The sequence below is a fragment of the Carettochelys insculpta genome, chromosome 8, assembly GCF_033958435.1.
Source record: "Carettochelys insculpta isolate YL-2023 chromosome 8, ASM3395843v1, whole genome shotgun sequence".
Taxonomy (NCBI): domain Eukaryota; kingdom Metazoa; phylum Chordata; order Testudines; family Carettochelyidae; genus Carettochelys; species Carettochelys insculpta.
Window position 1 is genome coordinate 33,416,648 of NC_134144.1, and position 13,516 is coordinate 33,430,163.

Below are 13,516 nucleotides of genomic sequence, written 5' to 3' on the forward strand. Positions count from 1 at the left end.
GCTATTTTGAAATAAATTTGAAATAGCAGGCACATTATTTCAAATTTCATAAACCTTATCAGGAAGAAGAGAGACACTGTTTAGACACGCAGCAGTGCTGTTTCAAAATACACCATATCAGCATTCAATGAGACTATTTCAAAATGGGCACTATGGGTAAGGCTACACTGAGGTTTCTATTTCGAGATACATTTGTATCCCAAAATAGAAACCCCATGGCTGGACACTGTGCTCATAATAGCAGGGCTATTCTGAGTGAGGTATTTTGAGTGAGGTATTCTATGATTTTGTTTCTGCTGCCCCTCAGTGTGAGAGAGATAGTGGGAAGTTTGAAATAGGCACTTATTTTGAACTTCGGCGTTGGGTAGCCAGCACTCAGTTTGAAATAATTTATTTTGAGATTGGGTAGCCCTAGTCCAGAGATGGCCAACCTTTTTTCATTGGGGGCCACATGGCAATTTTTACATGTTCTGGGGTCTGAACACAAAATAGCCCCAAACTGCCCCTGCCATCCCCAGGCTTAACTGCATAAAACATCAAACAAGTCACTTTGCAATAACATGGAGATAATTTTCTTCACATGCATATTTTCCAACCATCACTGTTCAATTAACATTTCATATTGTAAAAAAGTATTTCAGACTGCCCATCCCTACCCGGCCCCAGGCTTAATCCCTTCCAGCCTCAAACCAGCCCCCGCCTTCTTGCGCTGCTGCTGATGTCCCCCAACTGCACCTTTGCAGGGCTGCCACCTCCTCCTCATTGTGGCTGTGTGGCTCTGCCTAGCCCTCCTACTCCTTTCCCCCACCTACAGCGCAAGCAGGTCCCTGCTCTGCCATGCTGAAATAATGGGACTGAATTTAGTCAGTTTAATGGCTGGAATGTGGATTGTGAATGTCCTGCAGTAAATGTGTGTTGCATTACAAACTGTGTGTACACTGTTCTTAACATAGGTGTTACAAGAAGTACAGTTTGATGGTACTTAAGGACTATCTCATATTCACATGCATTGTGGCTCTTGAAATATTTAGCTTTTTACCAAATTTGAAAAAATGGCCCTTCTTTCTATTTTGGTCGCTGATCCCTGATACAGTGTGAACACTGGTGCTGTTACAATTTGTATAATAAGGGTCCTGAGAAGCCTCAAACAAACCCTGTTTCTGATGGAAACAACTTCAAGCCAGGGGATATAATAGCAGTCATGGACCTGGATTCCATTGTGCTGCTAGGCACTGTACACAGAACAAATTGATGGTCTCTGCCCCAAACACAATGTAAGTTAAATTAAATTACCATAAAAGAGTCAGGATGTCTATTTTAAATTTCTTCTAAAGTTCACTTTCTCCAGCCAAGCCTCTCCTCCACTGTTATCTTCAGTACAAACCCAGAAGGACAGCTAATCCTTGGACAATCGTTAATAACGGGGGCCCTGCAAAATTAATTGTCCATGTTGGTCAATTTCATGGTCATAGATCCTAGGTAAGAGGATTTTAAACAGGGTAAATGTCATGATTTCAGATATTTAAATCTGAAATTTGGGCTATGTCTACACAAGCACAAATCTTCGACATGGTCATGCAAATGGCCATTTCAAAGATTACTAATGAGGCGCTGAAATGTGTATCAGCAGATAGGAATAAGGGGATTTCAAAGTTGCTGGGGTCCTTTTGAAAAAGACCCCCCATCTGGACAAGCTGCATGACAGCGAAACACGGCAATTTGGAAGAGCCATGTCTGGTGGCATGCTAATGAGGCACTGAATATGCATTTGTGCCTCATTAGTAGTCTTCAAAATGGCTATTTGCATGGCCATTTCAAAAATTTGTGCTAGTGTAGATGTAACCTTCATGGTGTTGTAGTCATAGGGGTACTGACTCAAAAAAGGCTTTGTATGGGGGGGAGTCACAAGGTTATCGCAGGTGCAGTTGTGGTATTGTTACCACTGTTCCCTCTATTTTTTCCATTCATAGGCGGAATAAATTTTATATGCACCAAGGCATGTGCAGATAGGCACCACTAATAGAAATACCTGTTCGTGGCTATGGGTAGCTGTGAGCACTCTGCTAAACTCCTGGGTGGCCATTCGAATGCTCAGTTTACAGGGAAGAATGGTTGCTAACTGCACTTCTGTGGAGGTATTATCACTGCTTTCAGACCTTGGCAGCTGGAGAGCAGTGACCTGGCCAGAAACACAGCTCTGAAGGCAGAGCCACCATCAGCAGCAGCACAGGATGACATAGTGTGGTATTAACACCCTCAGTTCTGGCTGCTGCCTGTAGAGCTGGACCCTTAGTCCACAGCCATCAATGTGCAGCTGCCCAGCTCTGATGGCACAAGTACAGAGGGGTGACATGGGTATTATATCACTCTTACTTCTGCACTGCTGCTGGTGGGTGTCACCTTCAGAGCTGGGTTTCTGAGACACCAAGAGGCACCACCTCCGAAGATGGTGGATACAGACGTAAGGAAGGCAATACCACGACCTTCCTGAAATAACCTTCTGAGCCCCCTACAGCTCCCTTTTGAGTCAAAACGTTCAGCTGGAGAAACGTGAGGTGTGAGCATTGGCCTGCTAAACCCAGGGCTGTGAACTCAATCCTTGAAGAGGCCAGTTCGGGGTCTGGGGCAAAGAGATTTAAAAATGTCAGGGATGGTGCTTGGTCCTGCAGAGAAGGCATCGGACTGGACTCAATGACCTCTCAAGGTCCATTCCAGTTCTACGAGAGATGCATATGTAAGAAATGCTAGTCTCCCCCCATGCAATCGCTACACTATAGGGTAAAACCATGAAAGGACAGGTTTCATTCACTGTGACCTGCTTAGCGTTAAAGGGAGCCCGCCTTCCACCCACTTGACTTGACAAACCCTGCTTGGCATTTCAGCTGAAGCTCACGCCAGCCATGACCCTCCCCGCCCCATTGTCTTCAGTAAAACCCACCAGAAAGAGCAACCCCGGATAACCGTTACGAGGCACCATTTTTGCGAGCGCTGCTTAGCTTAACACCAGCCTCCGTCCCCAGCCGCCTCCACGGCCGTAGCAGAGTACTTCCGGCCACCCAGACGTTAGAGGGCCCCACCCTCCGAGCCAATCAGCGGCCGTTTCTGTGCCACTCCTAGCCGCAACCCGGTGGCTCACGTAACTCCCTCCCTCGGCCTTGTTGGGGGGGAGGGGGAATGTCAGCGAGGTATCGCGGGAAGGGACGGAAGCCTGTGGGGGACCCGGCCTTTAATGTGCGGTTTGGCCCAGCTACCCGGGTGAGTTTGTAAACAGAGCGCGGTGAAGGGGAGCAGGGCAGCACCTCCGTCGCGGTCTTGCGCGTTTGTGGGAGGTGGCGCCTCAGCCGCAGCGGGCGGGTGAAGGGCTGGGGCGGTCTGGGCTAGATGGGGGTGCCCGGAAGGCGTTAACATGGCGTCGCCGCTCTCCACAGAGACCCCCGCCCCCACCGCGGTTTGTGGCCCCCGCCGCCCTTAGAGCAGCGGGGTTCGGGCCGGAGCGAGCGCGGAGAGCACCGTTACCCGCCCCCGAGGTAGGCTGGTCCCTGCGGCTGCCTCAAGGAGGGCGCTGGCGAGCAGGGCGAGGCTCGGTCTCCGGAAGCGAGCAACCCTGATAGGTCCTGCCGGCTGCCACCCGTCCCGAGGGCGAGGAGCAGCTCTCCACTGCGGGTGGTGAAGGGGTGCAGCCAGGCCTGCCCCTCCCCCTGCTGCTGCAGCACCGAGCCAGGACGGGAGTGGGGCGGCGCCTGTCGTCGTCTGTGCCTGCCCCACGGCAGGGAGGGGGTGGAGGGAGATAGGCGACCCCAGATGCCCTCAAAGCAAATACCAACAGGGGGTGCCGGAGCTGCCCTGCCGCAGAGGCGGCTGCCACTCTGCTGCCCCTGAGCTTGTAGGCATCTTCGTGGCGTGTGCCTGTTTCCGGCCAGGCCTGGGCTGTGGTGGTCTGCTGGAGCCCATCTCCGTTATGACTTGGTGAGTGGGAGCTGGACATCGTGTTCCCAGTTGCACGTGTTTCCTCTAGGGTCCTCTTAATAACCTCATTTACTTGGGGCCCGTTAGAAAGATGCTTTATGAGAGGCGGAACTGGTGCCCAGACATACAAAGCATGACAGATATAAAAAGGGCTTGAAAATCTTTCCTGATTCCACCTTCTCATGCCTCAGGGTTAAGCTTCTTATTTGGTAGTACTAGGGACTTAATAAGTAGCCATGCCCCCTTCCCACCACCTGTTTAGTTTATATTGCAACCTCTTGACTTTCCTGGCACACAATAATGCTGTCCTTGCAAATAAAATCAGTTGGATTACTTCTGTCTCATATGTATTTTGGTTGCCTTTTTTCTGTTCCCACCCCCATATGGATTTCCCCAAATAACTGGGTTTTTATCAAAAATATATGAAAATATTTTGACCCCAAAATTAATAGATTTTTGGGCCCCCTCCCTTTAACTAGTAAATTCTATGCTGTCTTTTTATCCAGATAAATGAATTCTGGTCTTTCTTGTGTTTTTTCCTTTCTACACCCTTTAGTGAAATCTTTGTTCAAATTTCTCTTGTATCCTAGGCAATACATCTTGGATTTTGCTCCTTCTGGGGCCCCAGATGATCTCTGAGTGCAAGAGTTTTTAGACAAATAAAATTAAAATAGCCATTTGTTTCTACTGAGAATATTCATATTTACATTAGATAGGGTAAAAAGGTATGGGATACTATTTATGCTTGATAGCAGGGGTTTATAAGCTGTGGTTCATGGACCCCTGCGAGGCTTCAGACTATACTTAAAATTTCTAGAGGTGGCAGTGCTTCCATTTGAAGAGTTGACAGTGTTTGCAAATGGGGAGAAATGGTGAAAACTACGGATTTGTTCTAGAAGACTGCCACTAGCAGCTGAAGCATGGAAATAATCCCTGTGGGCAGGTTACTTCATGACTGTCAAGTGCAGGATCTCCTAAATGTTTCTCTGAAGTATCTGGTGGTAGCTATTTTCAGAGACCCAACAGTGCAAACGTATGGATATGATTAACTTTACTACAGTACTGGTAAATAGCCTGGTTGATTTCAAGCAAGTATTTGCAGAACTGGGACCAGAAAGGGTTAGGTAGGACAGTATTTTGATCTTGTAGTTATGAAACTTACTAAGCACCATTGTGAAAATAACACATTTACATGGCATATTTCAAAGGGTCTCATTGCAATGTATGAAGTTTAAAAATCCAAAACTTGATTGGGGATCCCTTTTACATTAAAGGTTGCTGTCAGAACTGTAAATAAATAAAAATGTATTTTGCTGCAGGAGGGTGGGAAACTTATATTATGGTATATATTTGTATGTTAACATTTAGTCTTCATTGCACAGTCAGTGTCTTTATCCTGACTTGGAGATTAGTAAGCCTCATTTTATTCACATCTGTATTTTTCTAACTGGGAATTTTTATAGCCCTGCAGATTTTGCCATTTATACTTATTTCTGCTCAGAAATTCTGTTTTATTCTGTTGTATTAAATCTTTTGGGTTCACTGCTGCTCCCACACTTAGTTTGTTCTTGGACAGGATATACCCAGATAATACTATATTCCATTAACTTTTGACATTCTGCCATGTTTCCAGTGTGCCTTATGTCAAGGTCTTCTTCCATTTTTAGCCCTTCTAATTCATCTTTGTTTGTTTGGTTGGTTTTTTTCATTATTTAAGCTTCTTGTCTGTGTCTATATTAATATGGCCAAAAATAATAGCCATACACCAATCTTTAACTGGTAGCTGACATTCATTGCTTTTCTGGAATTTTATCTGATCTCAAACTGGCAGTGTTCCATTTTCAAACAACGTTTATCAAATTCCCACTTACCAATAACCTATTCAAGCTTTCATATGAGTCAACCATACTATTATATAATATAGTTATATTATTGTTATATACTAATACTTACTGAAGTCAATTGTGTGCATTGGCTAGTTTATTTAACTGCATCATCTTACTTACAGATAGATTGTCTATCTTCAACCATGCCCTGTTGTTTTGTCACTCTAGCTAGTTAGGCTTTGTCTTGAATTATACCGTAAATCCTCATGAGTAGGTACTACTTTTCCACACATTTGTATACCCAGGACAAAGGGTCCCTGTTCTTTCTTGGAGCTATAGGATGTTATTGCCATATATATATAATGAATAAAAACTACTTTAGTAAGCACCAAATGTAGATTCTCATGGTATTGGCCTCTGTTCAGTCATGCTTCTATTTGAAATATCTTTACTGCTGTTACAAGAAATAGTAATTATAATCATTAAAATGTTGTTGTTCTAAATAGAATGGGGGGGAAAACTTCTTGAATTTTCTTTTTACTACTCATCAGTACTCTCGAGTTTTCCCTAGTATTTCAAATAACAATTGAAGAACACTTAAATTATTGTAAAACTGCAAAAACTGGCAGAAGGAGTCAAGGACTTTTAGCTCTTGTTTTTAAATAACTGGATTTCAAGTCATTGCCCCTATAATTGACAAAAGTATGTGTTTGATATAAATGGAAAACAATCAAAGTAGGAGTACCTGAAAGACAGTTTTATAGACAGGAAAAATATATGTAATGTATATGAAAGTGGAAAGTTTGGGTTATTGTATAATCATGTAATACCAGTCAATGCCATATTATTCCTGTTCTGCATTAAATAAGTAGTAGGAATTCAGGGTGAAATCTTGGCTCTGGTAAATGAGTTTTGTCATTGACTTGAGCAGGGTCAGGATTTCACGGTGACTGAACATGTATCTGCAGCTGTGCCACTGTAGTGAAGACTGTGTCTACACTTAAAATTCTACAGTGGCACAGCTGGATTGATGTACGTATGGAAGCATCTGGAGGAGTTCTGTCATTGCTGAAGTGTGATATAGTAACTAAGTTGATTTGAAGAATTCTTCCATTGATCTAGAACTGTTTGCATACTACTCTTAGGGATTTGGATTTTTCACACCTTTCAGAAACCTAGCTGTGCTGATATAGCTTTTCATTACAGACAAGTTAATAGACACAACACGACAGGAAAGAAGGGGTTTTTCAGTAGCATTAGTATATCCATCCTAACAAGATATAGTAACAAGGTGGATACAAGAATAGCGGTATGCTGTTTATGCCAGGGCTTAATAACATATTACCGCAATGTATCTTAACCAACGTAAGTTTGGCCTTTTTATGACTAAGTGTAAAATCAAAGAACCATAGGGTAGAAGGGACTGGAAGGATCATCTAGATCATGGGTGAGCAAAATCAGCCCTCGGTCTGGATTTGGCCCATCAAGCATTTTTCTCAAGCCAGAGCAGCTGACTAGCAAACCCTGCATGCTTACAGCCAGCAGTATGTTTTCAGCTGCCATGCCCCACGCTTTGTTCTGTCTGCAGCAGAGCTTCTCTTAGGATTCTCTTGATAGCTATGCAGAAGGGGAGAGAGAAGGTAGTGTTAAAGTCAGGGGCTACGTCTACAGATGCTGCTTCTTCTGGAAGAAGCATGATAATGAACCAGCCAGAGGATGCTAGTGAGGCGCAGATGTAAATTTCCCATGCCTCATTAGCATATGGCCACATGATTCAGAGTCTGGAAGAAGCTCTTCCTGACTCCAAAACACACGTGCGGATGTGCGGCCCGTGAAGATCTCCTGGAAGGAAACTCTCCTTCTGGAAGCCCCCTCTTCCTCAAATTTTTGAGAAAGGATGGGGTTCAAGAAGGAGGGTTTCATTCTGGATGATTCCCGTGGGCTGCACCTCCACACATGTATTTTTGGAGTCTGGAAGACCTTCTTCTGGACTTTGAATCATGTGGCCATATGCTAATGAGGCATGGGAAATTTTACATGTGTGCCTGATTAGCATCTTCCAGATGACTCATTACCATGCCACATGTGTAGACATAGCCAGGGTGTTACCTTGTGCCCCATCTCTGCAGAACTGGGATCAGGGAGAGGGAGACACAAAGAAGAGTTGCTCCAGTCTGAAGCATGGATTGTAAGTGACTCAGGAGCGCAGAGCAGGGCTGGGTAAAGACAACAGAGCAGGGCATATTTCCCTTAAATACAGAGGGTAACTTCTCTTAGAAACTTATCAAGCAGCAGCCAGCACACTCATTCTGTGTCACTGTCACCCATACCCAGCCTGTTTTACATAAACCATGGTCACTGTCGTAGGGCACTGCAGCATACACCCAATCTATGTCACAGTCTGTTTCTCACGCAGTTTCTCTTTCGTACTTGTCCACTCTTTCACTTTCCGTAGCCCCCAGCCCCAACCCTTCTGCCCAAGGTCCCGCCTATTCCTGGTGAAAATTATTGGGCACCTGATCGAGAATCTAATTTAACGTCCTGCCAAGATGCAAAGTTGCTGTGTTAATCCATACAAGACATGGCTATCCAGTCTTCTTTTGAAAACCTCCAGTGAAGGAGTGTCAATGATGTTCCTAGGCAGACTGTTCCATTGTCCTATTGTTCTTATGGTTCAGAAATTTGAGCTTTAATTGTAGAACATTTCTACAGGTAAATGCAAACAAGTTTCATAAAGTAGTGTTCAAAATGGTCAGTTCTGTTACTTTTTGATAAAGATTCCTCTAAAATCTGTTTTAACAGAAGTTATCTTATAGTGAAGCAGTTTTTCAAGACATATTCAGGAATGATTATTTGGATCATATTTATAGCTATATAAAAGTGTGAAAGTAGAAATGAACCACTTTTCTGAATATTAGTAAAGTTGAAATAGTAAAATTAGCCTAGGATTATTGTAGTGACAATAAGGCTGTGGCCACACTTGGCCAAAACTTCAAAATGGCCATGCTAATGGCCAAGTCGGAGGATACCAATGGAGGTGCTGAAATGAATATTCAGCAGCTCATTAGCATGCTGCCAGCCATGGCATTTTGAAAGTGCCACGTTTCATTCACGAGCGGCTCAGCTACACTGGGGCCCTTTTCGAAAGGACCTCATGCATTTCGAAATCCCCTTATTCCTATATGATAGGAGTAAGGGGATTTTGATGTTTGCAGGGTCCTTTTGAAGAGGACCCCGTATAGCTGAGCCGCTTGCGAACGAAACGTGGCACTTTCAAAGTGCCGTGGCTGGCAGCATGCTAATGAGCTGCTGAATATTCATTTCAGCACCTCCATTGGTATCCTCCGACTTGGCCATTAGCATGGCCTTTTCGAAATTGTGGCCAAGTGTGGCCACAGCCCAAGAGTTTTCATTTTTGATTGATGGAATTTATTTCTTCTGAATTTTGAGAGCTAAGAACGCCAGCAGGTAAATTCAGTCAATAAATCATAATGAACTTCAAAAAGAATTTTATTCCGGAAATATCCGAGAGGACTGCAGTTTCGTTTTTGTGAAACTGTCGGTAACCTTTGACAACAGCTTATGATAAACTACGTAATTCGCTGAATCGAAACAAAGCATCAGTAACAGTACAAATGCTTAGAACAGTAACGTTTTAAGGACATACAATCCACCTTAAATACACTCAGATTCTCGTAACTCATTTTTATATCCTGTCAAATTCACATTTATTGGATCATTTCCTGGACTCGTATCGGTATTTGTAATTTGACTTTTTCATCTTCCTATTTTAAAAAAAAAAAAGAGAGAGAGAAAAAGAAAGGTAAATTTATGTCTTGCACGTCACCTGCAGTACTTACCCTTCCACTTACCTTTTACACACAGAGAAATTTATCTTTTTTTCCAGTTTTGTCCCTGTCTCACCAAAGTAATACTCTAGTTGTTCCTCTGCACGTACCTCATCCGTAATTAGGTCTGCTGATGCTGTTGGGATGTGTACAGGATCTTTTTGCTTCCACTCATTTGACAGTCTGGATAAATGAGCTTCCTCTACTTTTTGGGTAGTCACATTGCCTATCAAATAACTAACTTCAAACATTTCTTCTTGTCTTGTTGCACTCCTTCTATATGCTCTTTCTTCTTGGCACCTCCTGGAGCAGTAAGCTGTTCAGATGTACAGAAAATGCTGTGGCTGTGTGTGCTTAAATCTCTTTATGATGCTGCAGTTGCTCTACCCCCTGTTGCTTTTCCTCAAGATCCATTGGAGCAAGCCCAGCTCTGTCTTTAGGGTGCATACAATGGCATCTTACAGCAAGAAAAGTAGTAACTACAACAAAGTAGGAGGGTCTGTTTCTCCTTGTATTCAAGTAAGTTCTCTACCGTCTGCACAGCTCCTGCCTGGTTAGTCAATGTTAGGAACTGGTGTACTTTCATCTCAAAGGAGACAGTGTGTACTGCAGATTCTCCTGATCTACATTCTGAGAGTCTTGCTCCATTTGGTGCCATCTCTTTATGACACATGGTGCTTAAAAATGGAGCCTACCCTGCTTATTTGCAGTCCTACAGGCTTCAGTGACCAAGCTCCCAGTCTCCTCTGTGGGAACAGAACATTGCTCAGATTGACTTAGGCAGGGATTCCGACATGCCACAGAAATTGTCATTTAAGCCTTTGGTCCAAATGAAGGCTTCATGGCAGCACACTGGAGCATATCCTGCACTAAGGAAAGCATAGGTGCTGTCTTGTACAAAGTATAGCTGGCTGTGAGAACAATTCTTGGAAGCCAGTGAGAAGTTAAAATCAGACAAAAAGCCATTGGTCCAGACTGTCGAATACTTTGTCACAGAAGGTTGATTTACAGGCACTTTAAACACTTGAATCCTTCCTTTTGACTTTTGTGTTTCACATCCTATAATGATGGTAAACAATACCTCTATAAAATGAGTAATTGACTTTGCTGGGTTTTTCTATAAGTGTGAAACGGTAAATATTTTGTTTTATTTCACCTTTCCTCTTGTGTTCTAGGAATCCAAGAAGCTGTTCCAGCCCCTCCAGGTATGTGCAGCTGTGACTTTCTCTTTAATTCATTTTAGTTTACATTATTTATTAAGTAGTTTAATTTGGTAGACTTTCCACCTACCAATGTCTATGCTTAAGTGAAAACATTCAAAAATACTCAAGATCATCTTAGCTCTCCTGCCCTAAAATAATGGTATAATTCTCAATAACTTCAGTGGGAACTAAGATTAGGTTAAAATGGATGCTTTTTTAAAAATTTCACTCCAAGTATAAACATGTAACAACAGAGCTAACTCTTAGAACTCTGTCACTCATTTTAATTTGTATTGTGGAAGGTGGTTTTTTGGCTCTAAAAGGTGACTGCTGATATAATTTAGGGTAATTTTAATTTGCTAAACAAAAAATAGGGAACCCTTCTCTTTCACATTTGTCTCCTTACTCCATCCAAATTAATATCCCCCATGTTAAGAATGGACTAGAGGAAAATGAATGCATACCAAAACTTAAATATTTTGAATAAACATACCTTCCTGTGTTCAGTGTTTAACATGTAGTCTGTATCGTGGCTTATTTTATTATCAGTCACCTAAATAGCGATTGTTTTGCGTTTACATTCATATATGAGAAAAGACATTGTAAAGAAAGTAAAAACCAGGAGTTAAATACATTACAAAATGCCTCTTCATTTTTAAGTGACTATTTTTCCTTGCCTGCTCTGGCTAACCCATCCAATATTTATTTTATTTGTTGTACAATAAACCTTTAAGAATACAGTTTAATACCTCTTCCCATTCAAGAGGTCTGCAGTAAACATTTTTGTTAAAATAATCTAGTAAAATTTTTCTGTGAATATAAACAGTCATGAATTAATAACAGCAGTGCAAACCAAGTGGTCTATCAGTGGTCAGTGCACATAGGCCGTGTCTACATGTGCCCCAAACTTGGAAATGGCCATGCAAATGGCCATTTCGAAGTTTACTAATGAAGCGCTGAAATGCATATTCAGCGCTTCATTAGCATGCGGGCTGCCGCGGCGCTTCAAAATTGGCGCACCTTGCCGCCGCGCAGCGCATCCAGATGGGGCTCCTTTTCAAAAGGACGCCGCTTACGTCGAAGTCCCCTTATTCCCATGGGAATAATAATAATAATTCCCATGGGAATAAGGGGACTTCGAAGTAGGCAGCATCCTTTCGAAAAGGAGCCCCGTCTGGACGCGCCGTGGCAAGGCGCACCAATTTCGAAGCGCCGCGGCAGCCCGCATGCTAATGAAGCGCTGAATATGCATTTCAGCGCTTCATTAGTAAACTTCGAAATGGCCATTTGCGTGGCCATTTCGAAGTTTGGGGCACATGTAGACACAGCCATAGTGTGTTTCAGTACTCTAGGTAGCCTAATGGCTCAAAGAACTCTTGAGTTTCTACATTTAAAAGTAGCATTTTCTTTTACATTTTCAGTGTATCATTCCCAGTTAAGGGCTACTACCATCCATCTACAGTGGTGGAAAAGAGAACAAGAGAGACAAATGGACTATGAAGTGATCTGCAAACAATTATATTAAAAAATTCAAATAATAAAACCTATAGGCTATGTCTACACCAAAGAGTTTTGTAGACAAAACTGGGTTTTTGTCGACAAATCTCACAGAGCATCTACACATAATGTGTTTTGTCAACAGAAACTGTCGACAAAAAAGGTGTGTACACATTCCAGCGGGCCTTTTTTTTCAAGAGAGTGGGTGAAAAGATTGAGCTGCTTTTATTTGTAGGTGTGATCTGTCAACAGGAGTTTTGTCGGAACACCTCTTCCGACAGTAACTTCTATAAACAGAAGCTTCTAGTATAGATGTAGCCATAGAGTAATTGTGATGCCGTGTTTAATGTCCACTCCACTTCCATTTGTCGTCTTTTCCATTTTAAGAGAGATGCTTTGGGCTTGATGATTATGCTTTGCATTCATATAGAATGTCTTATTACTCGTATTACCATAGTGCTGAGGAAAAATAACTTTGTCAAAATGACTTAATCTTGATGAATTAATGGTTATAAAGTCTTAGCCTTTTGCTTTCAGGACAGCTGTACTGAGCTTGTTCATTTAATAGAGTGAAATTTTCCCTGCAGTTAAAAGGCCCAACGTGACACACACCATATCATCTATCGTTGTTGAAAGTTCTGTATGTCGCAAATCACTAATCATTTGAGCATTTTTTGTATATGAGATGCACTTCTGCCCTTCAGACTTTTTTCAAAATGTCCCCTACACTGGTGGTGGTAACTTTTCAGAGAAACAAGTTTTTAAAACAGTTTGCCTGGCTAGAGTGAATTCTGCATAAGACTTTAAAAAAAATTCTAGATTCAAAAGTTGAAAAAAACCTAGAGAAAAGTTTTTAAATGCTTATACTAGTATGCCTTTCCATGCAAATCATGGTTTGAGTCTCAGGCTAAATTATGTTGAATTCTGTTAGAGAGGCACTCCGTGTGGGTAAAACATTGACATATGAGTAAATACTGCCTTTAAAATGGTGGGGTTTTTTGGCTAGAGTTACTTTATTGTACACATATTAAAGGAAGAGATGTGACTATAGTTAAAGAAACAGGAAGACAAAGTATGAGATCTTTTTCCTACAAGCCCAAACAATAGCCATACAAGAGCCAGTCTGATTTTTGGGAAATCATTATGTATTGATAAAGGTCACCTGCTCTGGCTGCCT

General features: G+C 42.4%; 1 protein-coding gene across 3 annotated transcripts in view; it reads left to right on the forward strand.

Annotated features, from left to right (window-relative positions):
* Positions 1-3,158: 3,158 nt before the first annotated feature.
* The window catches only part of ATF2 (activating transcription factor 2), a 102,679-nt gene continuing 92,321 nt past the window's right edge, over positions 3,159-13,516 (forward strand). The window contains exons 1-2 of one of the 3 annotated variants that reach the window (XM_075001823.1): positions 3,159-3,255; positions 10,816-10,845. The gene's annotated coding sequence lies outside the window, so the exon portion shown is untranslated. The other 2 variants (XM_075001824.1, XM_075001825.1) reach the window with 2 other exon arrangements.